This window comes from Astatotilapia calliptera, chromosome 20 (genome assembly GCF_964374335.1).
Source record: "Astatotilapia calliptera chromosome 20, fAstCal68.1, whole genome shotgun sequence".
Lineage (NCBI taxonomy): Eukaryota > Metazoa > Chordata > Actinopteri > Cichliformes > Cichlidae > Astatotilapia > Astatotilapia calliptera.
In genome coordinates this window covers 5,214,165-5,229,040 of record NC_137441.1, presented here as the reverse complement: position 1 = coordinate 5,229,040, position 14,876 = coordinate 5,214,165, and the positions used below count along the sequence as shown (strand labels likewise).

At 42.1% G+C, this 14,876-nt stretch overlaps 1 long non-coding RNA gene across 1 annotated transcript; it reads left to right on the top strand.

Annotated features, from left to right (window-relative positions):
* Nucleotides 1–6,612: 6,612 nt before the first annotated feature.
* On the top strand, nt 6,613–13,201 carry LOC145422915 (uncharacterized). Its single transcript, XR_013904089.1, has 2 exons — nt 6,613–7,355; nt 10,575–13,201. It is a non-coding gene; the product is annotated as an uncharacterized LOC145422915 (long non-coding RNA).
* Nucleotides 13,202–14,876: the final 1,675 nt, after the last annotated feature.

Here is a 14,876-nt window from a genome sequence, read left to right as displayed (position 1 = left end):
AAATTATACCCGCTATGGTAAATGGTAAATGGCCTGTATTTATATAGCGCTTTACTAGTCCCTAAGGACCCCAAAGCGCTTTACATATCCAGTCATCCACCCATTCACACACACATTCACACACTGGTGATGGCAAGCTACATTGTAGCCACAGCCACCCTGGGGCGCACTGACAGAGGCGAGGCTGCTGGACACTGGCGCCACCGGGCCCTCTGACCACCACCAGTAGGCAACGGGTGAAGTGTCTTGCCCAAGGACACAACGACCGAGACTGTCCAAGCCGGGGCTCGAACCGGCAACCTTCCGATTACAAGGCAAACTCCCAACTCTTGAGCCACGATCGCGACGCTATGCGTCGCCAGGTGTTTTATCAGATTCGAGGTGTTACCTCCTTTGCACAGTATCACATTAAAGCACTTGTTGCAGGCTGCTGAGTTTGCATCTGTGAAGTACATGCAGTACATGCAGCTGTGAAGTACAGCCAGACTTTTGACCGCTTGGACTTGGGCATTTTTAATCTGTAGCTCTGCTCTAAAAGAACATACGCACCTGGGCCCGCCTACTATCCTTGGAAACGTAAAATGGTTAGCTAGAATCTGAAGTGTATGACATCTCAGGAAAAAAAAAAGAACCGAAATAAAGCACCGAAATGTGCGCTGCTTTTCGGTCTGGTTACTACTGTTTATGTCAGAACCGGTGCCATTATGGCATTATGGATAAGATCTTGGAGAAGAAGAACGGGAATTGACACCTGGTGACCAGTGACGGACATTAGACAAAACTGTAAAACTGGATGCAGTTTGTTCGCACTAACCAAAACAACTACCATGATCACTAATGCAGCTATCCCACTGGCGTCAGCTAAAGGCCTGCCAAGGTCGAAGCTGACTGGAACAACAAAAATTCTCCTATGAAAACAGGACTGTTGTCAGATCTCTTTGTCCCTCCTTCAAGGCCTCCTGGGTCCACTGAAGACTGTGAACCTTTGCTTAACTGGGCGTGGTGACGCTTTCTCTCAGCTGAACACGGGATAAACACACACACGCACGCACGCATGTCACCTGGGTAGGCTGGAAGACTGTTTACTTAGCCTGGCAGGGCGAAGGACACTCTACACACCCACATACACATACACTGATACACACTCATCCCCCCTCCCTTTCCAAACGCCTTCGATGCCTTCCATTTTTACATTGTCAGTTACAAACCTGTTAGCATCCAATTTAGAACCGAATACATTACAATAGCACAGGGAGCCCATTTTGAGTACCAATGTAGCAGACGTATACAAAGCAAATAGTTCAATTGCAGAGAAAATGACACAAACCCTAATCAACAATCACAGTTTGTCATGTTAAAAGAGACAATGCGGAGGTGGAGGTGACAGACATAAATAAGCGACTTGAGTGGCTAATAACTACATTAGAGAGGCAGTACAGGTTTAGCTAATGGATCGAGTAAAAGGGGAGAGGTTGAGAGAGTCTGGACATGCAGAGAAGAGCGATGAGGGTTAGACTGGGGGTAGGATATTGTGGCAAGAGGAAAGACACAGAGGCCTTGGGAGGTTTATGGATGTAGTGAGAAAGGACATGCAGGAGTCACAATGAAAGATACAGAAAACAGACAGATGGAAAAGACGATCAGTTGATGATCCCTGGAGGACAAAACCACCAGCTTCTTGTGGGAGGCAGGCCACCCTACGGAACAGATCCCTGTCTAGCAGTAGTGCATCCTGACAGTAGTTTTTCATCCTGACATGCACACTCTATTCAAATGTCCAGAACCACATGGTTGGTGAAATAGTGGTGAAGTGTGACGCTTGCACAGAATTTTACAAGCAAAAGGCCCGTCTGCATTTTTCTGTTGAGCAAAACAAAAGCTGCTTTGCTCAAAAGAAAACAACTGTCCCTTTCTTTAACAGAATCAAGCACTTTCGGGTGTATTTGGGTATCGTCCACTTCTGAATGTTCAGTTTCAGACAAACACCTGGTTACTTGTTCCAGGGGGTTTCTCACACTCCTCACATGTTTATTGATTTGTTGCAGGTAGTTTTCAAATAGGAAACAGGAAATGCCATTTAAGGAACAGTTCAAGTGGCTGGCATCCTCATGGAGATGAATTACTCCATGTACACTGTTTATAGGAAAGGTCTTGTCAGGTCACCACAGCACATAACAAAAAGTTTGACGATAAGCATTTCAAATCCACTCATCTGACTCTAGCATTATCGACATGGATACAGTCAAGGACAAGAAATGTTTGCATCTTTTAGGGGACAACAGTTTTCAATACCACAGGACCTGTGTATAGCAAAAAACGACATAGTTCAGTGGCTTTCCACTTATATCGTGTAAAACCCTCATTTGTTGAGCAAATTCATTTGGCATCTTCCCTCTTCCTGCAATTACTTAATGAGAAATTAAATTTTTTTGCCTCATAGATAAACAACAACGACTTTTGGGCCACGAGTTAAGTAAATAAACAGGTGCCTAACTATTCCCAAGATGAAACTTTATTAATCCCTCGGGTGGGTTCCTCTGGGAAATTCAGTTTCCAGTAGCACAGCACCGACAGAAGTTGCATGTTACAGATACAATAAGGGGAATGAGAGTAAGCATAAATATACCATATATACACATATATAAATACAGAACATATAATATGGATAAATAGGATTGAACATTTGAGTGAGTATATTGCACAGTGATTATTGCACAATTGAATATAAGAAACAAATATTGAGTGTAAATAAGCACTACAGCTCAGTTGTTTACGCCCTCCCTTGACCCTGTTTCCCCTCCCTGTCCCCTCCAGTGAGGAGTTAAACAGTCTGATGGCGAGTGGGACAAAGGAATTTTTAAGTCTGTTGGTTTTTGACTTTGGGAGAAGCGACCTGTCGCTTAATAGGCTCGTCTGATTGTTTATGATTGTGTGCAGAGGATGCCCAGCATTGTCCATAATGTCCAGCAGTTTCTTTAATGTCCTTTTCTCTGCCACTGTCACCAGAGTGTCCAGCTTAATGCCGACCACAGAGCCTGTGGTTATTATGTGCATATAATCTAAGACAAATGAGCTAACACAAAGAATTCCAGGGGCTGATACCAGTTTCTTGGTTACTGTACTCCACTATGAAAAACCTTCATCTGTTTGAGAAGTGCATCCCTGTTCCCTTAAAACTATTCTTCCATCAACACGATCACCTCTGATTGATTATCTTTCACAACTCTTATATGGAGTATGTGTCATGGTTGGCTGTGTGGCAGGCGAGCAAGCAGGAGAGGTGGACCCAAAATGCAGAACTCAGACACGGAAGTGAAACTTAAAGCACAGCTTTATTGCTGGGAAAAACCTCGTACTAACTAAACTCACCAAAAGCCAAACAAACTGAACAGAGGAACCGAGGACTGAAACACTGGAAAAGAAATACTAAACTGGAGCAGGAGACGCAACACTCGCAACAGAACACACAGCTAGTGTGTGTTCTGGTACGACGCAACAGGGAAGACAGGAAAACACAGGGCTTATATACACAGGGGAGTAATCAGGGAATGGAAAACAGGAGGGAGACACAGCTGGGAGGGTTTGGGCTAACGAGACACACTGAGATGAGGCACAACCTTTCACAATAAAACAGGAAACAAGAAACAGACACAGACTTGACACTGAACTGAACTTACACTAAACGAGAGACACAACTTAAGAACTAATCCCTCACAAAGAATAACTGAAACATAGAATACTAATAAACAAGGCATGACAAAAGGATCAGAATACAAACTATAATACAAAAGAATAAAAGAACTGAAAATGCTGGGTCAAAATGACCCAGGACTGTGACAGTATGACCTTTAAAACATTTCAGATGGCGCGTCACAAATCAGAGTATTAATATTGACAGTGTAAGTCTGGCCTTTATAAACCATACCATTGTCTTTGCGATTCTTTGAGATGTTTGTATTTGGTCTTTTAAATACTCCCCAAGAGGACTTTGCTTACTTTGCCCGTTAAACAGGTGCACAGTCATCATCATTTTCAATGCCCTCTTGTTCACCATCACTGTCAGAATTGCGTAGGAGTTAATCCAGTTCTCTCTGGCATTTCCACCTCTGTCTAACTCTCAAAGTCATCTGTAAACACAGGCGTTAATCCAGATTAGTTTCGTTTTACTGTTTATTTGACTGAGGGTTGTACAAGTGGAAAGACGATGAGATCATTACACGTACATTGTTAGGTGGTTTAGCTCCTAAAAGGGAAGGACACCTCATTCAATGTCCAAACTGTAGAGTACACACCACCTGACAAAGACGAAACTGGTTTAGAAAAACCCAGCTTTACAATACTCAGTATTCCATCACACAGCAGTGGTGTTTACCATAAAGAGCAGAACAAGTTACATTGAACTATGGACTACAGTTGCATGACATACAAAACAGCCAACCTATAGGCACACAACACCTCATGAGCTGGCTGATAAGCTTTTCAATTACAAAACAAGACTGACAGTTCATAATCTGTTGTAGAGCTGCCAAGGAAAGAAGGATGAGTTCACAATTCACATTAAAATGTCAAAGATACCTTATAGCACCTGAGCGATAGAAAAAAAAATGGGCTAAAGACCTTAAAGTTTTCATCCTCCACTGTCAACCTTGTTTCTGAAGAGATATTATGTGTCTCCAAACTAATCTAACCTAGAGCAGGGGTGTCAAATGTATAATTTTATATCTCAGTTATTAATGGCTAGTCAGTACATGGACCTGTTAAAGAAAAAACTGGAAAATATAAAATAACAACCCCCCCCCCCCCAAAAAAAACCCCCTCATGTATTGAATAAATCACTAGGATAAAACAGTTAAGTCTAATTGTTGAATGTGTCATTGTGTTTCTTAAATTTGTACAGTCTTGGTTCAAGCGGTAGGATCAAAGCCATTCCTTTGATCCTGACCACCTCTCCAGCCAGATACATTCGTTTGTGTTGTAAGCTTCCTGCTTTTATGATCCTTTTGGTGAGCAGGAGGTCTCACACACACACACACACACACACACACACACACACACACACACACACACACACACACACACACACACACACACACACACACACACATAGTGCCTTGTCTTTGTAACCAAGAGGGGTCTTACGAGGGGAGGTGCTTGTGCTGTGATGTGTACTGTAACAGTTTGTCAATAAATAGCTGAGGGGGAAGCTGCTCTTTGAAGGATTTGAGCTTCAAGAGCTGGTTCTTGACCAAAACTTCCCTCGTTAGCGAGTGAAAAACCGGTTGAATATGTGCTGTTATGTCTTGTGTTCTTCATGATGAATAAGTCTCTAAACTAGCGGGGCTTGTGGAAACACAGACCCAACACACAGCATTCTGTATAAGCATACAAAAATGTAGTAGAACATAAATACATTTTTTCTATTTCAAAATAAGTGGGCTAAGGATATTTCTTGCTTGCCTTTTGTCTTTCAATGAGACGGTGCAGGTATGCTGTGGGAAAGCTGTGTTGTTAAAATTAAAACAACTGTGACAAATGTAACAAATTGGCGGAGGAAAAGGAAATAGGGGTCACTCAGAGGCTGTATTAAAGTAAAAAATCTAAATCTGTCGTTAAAAACAGACAGTGGGTGTTATGATATTTTGATACCACGGTAAGCATTTACAGGATATTGTTTTATACAGGAAAACTGTTACTCAATAAGGCCGATCTACTAGTTGTTTTTCTCTTTCTCTGTGACCCAAGAATTAATGTGAGACTTACAGGCTGGTACCTCAAGGTCGAAAACACCACAGAGATGAGACCACTTCCTTACTCCCATCCTCCCTTTTTCCTTATCTCCTGGAAAAGGCTCGTTAAAGGCTAGGTGGTTTGTTTCAGAATTCACTGATGAAAGAACTCTGTATTTTATGTCTAGGAGTGTATTTTGCTGGGATGATCATAAATTGTAGCTGAACTGATAAACTACACACAGGATACTTCTTGGCTCACAAGGCAGGAAGACGTTTCCTTATTTGGTCTGTACCGGTTTGAACTGGGAAAGCTGACACACGAACCTTTTTTCATCTATATAAACTGCTGTGTATCAAATAAACCTTTGAGTCGATTGGGAAGGCAACCTAAAGCAGTCTCTGTTTTCTTGTTCTCCCAAGCTGCTCCCGAGCTCGTACTAACACGCTGAATGGCATACCTGAGTGTTACTTTGAATAATTAGGAGTCTTATAAGGAAAGGACAAACTCTGCTTATCGCTCACGCCACGGAGGAAACCCGGGAAGGCAATTTCCTTCAATCTTGGTGTCAGAAGTGGGATTACTGACAGAAGGTAAATATGCGTCTTTCATATTTATATAAAGACCTATTATACCTCTCTCAGTGATCGATCCATAAAAAAACGGGATATGCTGACGAAGTTTCACTTAGTGATCCAGAGAGATACACTGACTGACTTCCTCAGTCCCCGAATAAAGAAACGGGATATGCTGACGAAGTTTCACTTAGTGATCCAGAGAGATACACTGACTGACTTCCTCAGTCCCCGAATAAAGTAAATTAACCCTTGTGTGGTGTTGGTGGACACAGGAAGTTGCCTGTTGTCTTGAATATTTTAAGTTGCTCACTCAGAAAAAGTGACACAGAAAGTTGCCTGTTGTCTTAAATACTTCTCGTTAAGTGAGAAGTTGCTCATCAAAGAGTGACACAGGGAGTTGCCTGTTATCTTGAAACGTACGTTAAAAAGTGAGAAGTTGCTCACTCACAGAAAGCTAGTAAATAATTAAATTTAATTTTGTTAAAAAAAAAAAAACGAAAGAAAACTGAAAACGGGTCTCACAGACCCGATTACCATACAAGGGTTAAAAGCAGTAAATTAAAAGCAGAAAGAACACAGGAAGTTGCCTGTTGTTTTACGAGAAGTTGCTCGTTAAGCGAGAAGTTGCTCGCTAAGTGAGAGTTGCTCACACAAACAAAAAATTGCTAGCAATAAATTTAAAGTGACCTCAGCTGTGCCGCAGCGAAAATACTAACCTAAATCCTCCTAGCGTGTAAACCCCTCTGGAAATCACTGAACATGGGTCAGAATTATTCAAAGACCACAGACAGGTCCGATAAAAAAATCTAAAGTACCTGTAAAACCAAAAATTAATAAAATACAAAATAAAGTCTCAAATAACGGCTCAGTACAACTCCCATTTCCGGTTACGTGTAACCTACGTCCACGAATCGGTGAAGACGTCCATGATCACGTATCCAGAACATGCGGGAGTGCTTATGTGACTGACTTTGTTTACAACTTAAGAAGTTCAATGCATTCTAATTTCTTTTCGGAGCCTTATCCCGAACGATTATCGCCAGAAAACAGGTCAGTAGAAATGTTGAATATCATTTGTGATAAGAAAAGTAGTCTGCTTAAAAAGTCCTGTAGAAAATATATGATAGAATGCCGCGACGTGATGCATCAAATGTTACCGCTATGGACAAAAGGAGGGTAAATAATGACAAAGTCGCCGATTTCTTTAAGAATCTAAAGAAATTCCTGCTAACAATGTCCAGAGACAAAATTGACTTAAATGCAGTAACTATGTGTAAACAGAAGCCTGATGAATCTATCCTAGTATTCATAAAACGCTTTATGCACTGTTGGACAAGCTAGAGGTGCAAATTCAGCTCAGTTTTCCAGCAGCCGCAGACACCCAAAGCAAAAATGAATTTGTGTATTTCATTTAACATAAAGGGTGAAATGTTTGCTGACACTGATAACAGCTTATGTTTTCTCTGCCCTATGTACCGACATGATGGAGAAGGAACATCCTCTGTGTCAGCTGGACCCTCAGCAGAGAATGAACTCAACATCCTTTTTGTCCGGTACTCTATGTCACACACTGTGCCAAAAAAACGTGTACAGACGCCACTAACAGGTAATCCCATGACTGGGAGCCACACTTTTGTTTCTCTCACACTGTTCAACAACATGATAACTGCTCACACAAGTGAAGGTCAAACAGTGATTTTGTCACATAACTCAGACATAGGTTATGATATAACTACACCATGTCGTCACATAGATCTAACCTACCCTATCCACTGTACTATTTCTGCAGTTACATTGCCAGCTGAATACCAGAATATGACATTGTGGTCTAAAAGTGAGAATGATATAGGATTTATTGACTGTACACTTTATCACGTACACCTATTAAAACAAAAAGCGAGTATATGTCAGGCAATGTCCCCTTTCCACGGAAAAAGCCGCAGCCCTAGATGTCATCATAGGAGATTTATTGACTACAGGAGTAATAAAGCCCACACTCCTGTCAATCCTGTGCCAAAGCCTAACAAACCTGGCGTATGGCGTTTCATACAAGACTTGAGGCAAATTAATGCAGTCAACATTCCTCTGCCACCTCTCGTTTCAGATGTTCACAGCACATTGACATGCATTGCATACACATTTTACCGTGGTGGATTTATGCTCCGCTCCTTTTTCTCAGTACCTGTGACACACAGCCGTTATTTGCATTCACACATAGAAATAAGCAGTACACTTGGACTCGTTTGCCTCAAGGCATGATAGACAGCTCTGCTGCTTTCTCAATGGTGATCCGTGCTACCCTGGACAGCTTTACTCCTCCTGAGGGCTGTACTCTGATCCACATGTGGATGACCTCCTCCTCTGTGCTGAAAGTGAAAAACTATGTCAAACTGCTACACACATGCTTATCCAGCACCTCCAAAAGACTGGCCACAAAGCATCAGCAAAGAAAATGCAGTACTGTCAGACTTCTGTTCAATATTTGGGATTCACACTGTCTCACGGAAAACGTTCCATGACTGCAGACAGGGTCAAAGCTGTGACCTCTGTCCCTCGTCCCACTACACAGGAGGAAATGTCGTCCTTCTTAGGCATGGTGAACTATTGCAGACAGTGGATACCAGACTGTTCTTTTCATGACCACATTCTGCGTGACTGTTGTAAAAAAAAGACAAGCCTCCTCGAATACTGTGGTCCACAGAAATGACTGCCTCTTTCAATGCATTACAGGGAGTGCTGACCTCCGCCACTCAAAGGTGCTGCCTGAATTGTTCGGGAATGCCGGCCTGCCTGAGGGCAGTAGCAGCTTGCTCTATCATGATAAGGGACTGCGGGAAGCTCACACTCCCACATGACACTATTCTACACACCAATCACCAGGTCACGACCATTGTAGCAAACATAACTAAACAACATATGCAAATCTCACTATAAAAGCGAGCAGCACACCTGATTCGCCAGCACATTTATTGATCCTATGCTGTGTTCTTCTGACCGACAGGATGGCTCAGACGAGCTTGATGATCATGACTGCATGACACGTATACAGGAATCCACAGCACCATGTCCAGATTTAGAGAAAACACCTATCCCAGACTCAGCCACGGTTTATGTGGACGGGTCCTGTTCAAGGCCGAGTGACAACTCATTTCTTTGTGGCTATTCAGTGGTAACAGTGCCTGACATCATACTAGAGGCTCACTCATTACCATTTCACTCAGCACAAAAAGCAGAGCTCATGGCTTTAATACGCGCCTGTGAGCTACATTTGGATAAGCATGTGACAATTTGCGCAGACAGCCGCTATGCATTTGGCGTTGTGCATGACTTTGGCACATTGTGGAGACAGAGAGGATTTAGATCTGCTGATGGAAAATAAATTGCTAAATTCTGATTTTGTTCAAAGACTTTTTCAGGCTATACAGCTGCCATCGGCCATTGCAGTTGTAAAAACGAAAGGACACAGTACAGCTGACACAGACGAAGCAACAGGTAATGCCTTAGCAGACGTGACAGCCAAGGCTGCAGCTGCATCACAGCTCCCACCTCCGCAGGAAGTATTATCTGTGCCCCTACAGCTGCCATTTGTTACACTCCCAGACTATTTAGACACAAATGTTGATTTAAAATTTATACAAGAGCAAGCCTCTGCATAGAATAATGACTGTACCTTAGATGACAGAGATGACCTATACTAAATCTTAAGGGTTTGATTGCCCTCCCATATTCCCTGCTGCCAGTCCTTGCCCGACATTTTCACTGTGTGAGTCATGTCGGACAAAGAGGGGTAATAGGGGCAATAAAATTAAGATTTGTAATTGAGAAAACATCACATGCAGTAAAAAGCATATTAGCAACCTGTCTAACATGTGCACGAACTAATGTAGGTAGCTCAAAAGCAAAACATCAGCATTTACCACAACCAGATTTTCCATTTCATACATTACAAATTGATTTTACACATATGCCAGCACAAGGAAGTATCAAGTACTTACTGGTAATAGTGGATCAATTTAGTAAATGAGTAGAAGCTTATCCAACCTCAAAAGAAACTGCAGAAGTAGTCTGTCAAAAGTTGAGCAATGAAATAATACCCAGATTCGGAATACCTCACCAAATTAACAGTGATAGAGGATCTTCATTCACATGAGAAGTAATTAAAAAATGTGCTAAAACTTTAATGACCTGGGTCAAATTACTTACTCAAGTCCTGTGTGAGATTAGAATGACTCAATCTGCAGTAACCAAATTATTTCCATTTGAAATAAGACTATTTCCAAGACCATGGTCAGCTTCCAGAGGGGCACCGCTAGTAGAAGGTGATGTATATTGCATTGTCCACTGATGTTCACAACCTGGTAGAAAAACTGAATAATAACTATCAGAAAGTTTGTCTCTCTCAGCTTTTCCCCTCCACAGTTCCACCAGTGGAGACAAGGAGACGCATGTTGGAGAAGCCACTAAAACCAAGGACACTCTGGGAGGCCGCGTTTTCCAGCCCCCAGGCTTTACTGGCAGTGACGAAGAACCAGCATCCTCACAGACGGACAACCTCAGTGGATTCATGCCAGCAGGGTTAAGACCAGCCCAATCGGACCATCTCAGGCGTCGGATCAAGCAGACGACATCTCCGGCGAGCCAGCGCCCGGAACTAGAGCAAATAAACACACACGGGTAGATGACATCTCCGGCGAGCCAGCGCCAGGATCCAATTTACACACACACACAATCACTGATTAAGACACAACGTCTGAAAGAACAACAACAAGGTACTCAAACATCCAGCAGGAACAGAAAGCCAAAAGTACCACATGATGTCTAACCTGATAAAGCCAGACTCATTTCATCCTGATAATGGAGAAAATGAAATGCCCATTGTCATCATACGATGCTTATTCGATGTCTCTCGAACCTGGGACCAGGCCAGAAGACAACTGAAGAACTGTTTTTCTTATATATTGTCTTATATATTTAGGTTATTTATCATATCTATCGCATTAACCTTAGGATTTCTCTTTGCTATTTTGTATTGTAAACTGCAACCATGTTCACATTTCTGCAGGTCATATTTTGCTGACTATACCTCATGCTCCATTTTGCAAGACACCTACTTAATGCACTCATTACGTTCCCTAAAATCAGTAAATAGCAACATAGACGCCACTAATAAACCATCTTATGCGCCCTCTAGAACAGGAGCTAACGCCTGGTATGAAAATGCCAGAACAGCCGCTCGTGATTTAGGAAACAGTAACTGTTATGTCTGTTCAAAGGCTAATCCAGAACAGGTAATAGTAGGATACCCCATATCCGGTTTCCCCCTCACTGAGGGACTAGAGAAAATCAGCGGAGATAATGCTCTCTTTAAAGACACTTTACAGTTGACTCTGAGCCCTCTCGACTGCTTACTTAGACACACACACACACCAACTAACCCTGAGACTCCATTAGGCGAATTATTGAAGTTATCTAATGACACCGCAGGGACCTGCGCCCCAATGAAACGCCCTAAGAATAGGTTAAAGCCCTCACTGCCCTTAGGACAGATCCCTCTTCATTTTAATACTAGTATGATATGTCTGCGCAGATTAAAGTTAACTGGCCCAGACACACACATAGATTATACAAAGGATGACTACACATTTTTCTCTGACTCCCCAGGTGCACGCTGTAATGAGACATGGCTAGCTGTCTCTGTGGCTGAAGTTTTATCATATCTGGAGGAACACACACACAGTTCAAGTTCGAGCAGAGACCCGATCATTGTTCCCCCAGACGGTGTATTAAATGACACTGACTGGGGGGAGTTAGTTAAATCACACATGGTCACGCGCCTGACCAGACCAATCCCACATGCTTATTGGATGTGCAATAATACTCTTAGATTAGCTTTACCTGTTAATTGGACCGGTACCTGTGGTCTAGTAACCGTTGATGTATGCTGTACTTTCATTCCCAATAATACCGCTCCTAACGGTTCATTCACACAAGCTATGAATAAACTTGAAGCATTGCAGATAGAACTAATTGCCAATACAGGTCACGGTCAGTGGCTACATAAGTGGCTACAGGACACGTTTGGAAGATGGAAGGAACTAATTGTAGCCTTTGTAACCGTTGCAGCATGTTTTTGATGATTATTGTCTGTTGTGTGGTACCCTGTGTACGTTCAATGATAACCCGTATAGCTACTAGTACAGCTACTTCAATGTATTTGCAATTGGCACAAATTGACCCAGATTATGTGTCAGATGTCATCAATGATGTTCCTGATGTGTATATTGAACATTAGGTTGTGAACTATTACATTTTATGATTTGCTTTTTATATTATGTTATTACATTTGTGATTTTTCCTTTCTATTTGAGTTATTATTTTTAAAAAATAATAAAAGAGGGGAACTGTTATGATATTTTGATACCACGGTAAGCATTTACAGGATATTGTTTTATACAGGAAAACTGTTACTCAATAAGGCCGATCTACTAGTTGTTTTTCTCTTTCTCTGTGACCCAAGAATTAATGTGAGACTTACAGGCTGGTACCTCAAGGTCGAAAACACCACAGAGATGAGACCACTTCCTTACTCCCATCCTCCCTTTTTCCTTATCTCCTGGAAAAGGCTCGTTAAAGGCTAGGTGGTTTGTTTCAGAATTCACTGATGAAAGAACTCTGTATTTTATGTCTAGGAGTGTATTTTGCTGGGATGATCATAAATTGTAGCTGAACTGATAAACTACACACAGGATACTTCTTGGCTCACAAGGCAGGAAGACGTTTCCTTATTTGGTCTGTACCGGTTTGAACTGGGAAAGCTGACACACGAACCTTTTTTCATCTATATAAACTGCTGTGTATCAAATAAACCTTTGAGTCGATTGGGAAGGCAACCTAAAGCAGTCTCTGTTTTCTTGTTCTCCCAAGCTGCTCCCGAGCTCGTACTAACACGCTGAATGGCATACCTGAGTGTTACTTTGAATAATTAGGAGTCTTATAAGGAAAGGACAAACTCTGCTTATCGCTCACGCCACGGAGGAAACCCGGGAAGGCAATTTCCTTCAGTGGGTACAAACAGAAGGACAATGTAACGATCTTTTGCATTTAATGCATTGGTGAACTGTATGCCCAGATCTTGCTTTTTTGCACCATCTGGTGGTGAACCATGGACAGTACAGTTGTTTGCAGTTTAGGTCTCCACCCGACTCCTCTTTTGCTAGTCCACATGGTATCTGCATGCTGCAGCTCTGGCTTAGCTCCACACATGGAGAAAGTAATGTTCAAAATTAAATAAATTGAACAAATAAGTAAGAAAGCAGATAGAGAAGATGATAGTAAGGCCATAAAGGCCCGTTTTGCCCCTCCTGGATGGCAGCTCAGGTTTGTGTACTTTAAATGTTTTATTTTCTCCTTTCTTACTTTCTGATTGATTGACACAAGGTATGTGTGATGTGATTTTTTTTTATTGTCTTCTTCCGTAAGCATCTCTCACAGGTTGTCGAGACTAAACCCTGTTCAGTCCACATAGGGCAGTCCTTCGAAGGCCGGGTAGGCCGAAAGTGAGTGGCTGTGAATTTGGATGGTCTAGGCTTCAGATGTGCATTACCAGTGGAGTTTAATAAACTCAGCCGTCTGCTCATTTCTCCCTAAAATATAACAGGACACTGAATAAATTCTCTACCATCTCACACTTCTGTTTAATCAGTTTTCTGTTTGAGGTTTATTCAGCTGTGTGAAAACTATAAAGGTAGGACAGCTTGACTTATTTGTTTAATTTATTTATTTTGGATAGAAGTAATTATGCCACAATAATAAGGGAACATTCAAATCTATTAATCTCTGCCAAACCGATTTACTTAGGATCAAATAAAACACTGAGAAAAAACAAATTCTCGCCTGAAAATATGTAAAAAGTTTATTTTGTGACCCAGAAAGCTTAGTAAGAGTAATTAAACTTAGTAGCAGCCGCCATTGTTGGAAACTGGTGTTTGGCTGGGCCGTGCTATGAATTCTGGGATATGGTAGGCCACGAAGGACACACCCGACCCATCCTTCAAAATCGGGGAAAAGGAGGACGCATTTGTAGGCAGCATTCGGAGGAGTCTACGAATTTGGACAGCCTTCGGCACGTTGCTGTAATGTAATCGGTCTACAAATGCGGCCTCAGGACGATGCAGCCCATGGATCTGGACACGACCCTTGTCTTGAGCAAGAAACATCATCAGTTACTCCTCATAGCCCCACCATGTATTCTTCTGGCTGCTGGCCTCTGGAAAGAGGTTCTGTAGCATTAGGTGCACTAGCCTTTCATTCCAGGTCATCAGACTGCTCTACTGCTCATACTGGATACCATATTTCCATATTCTTAGAGGAAAAAGGAACCTTCCCATAGAACATTTTTTGTATTTTCCTTCCTCTCTAGAGGTAAAAATGGCCTGCATTTGTATAGTGCTTTTCTAGTCCCTAAGGACCCCAAAGCGCTTCACACTACATTCAGTCATTCACCCATTCACACACATGTAAAAGAGCCAACCCAAACACATGAGATATAAATGGAAAGCCCAGGATTTGCTC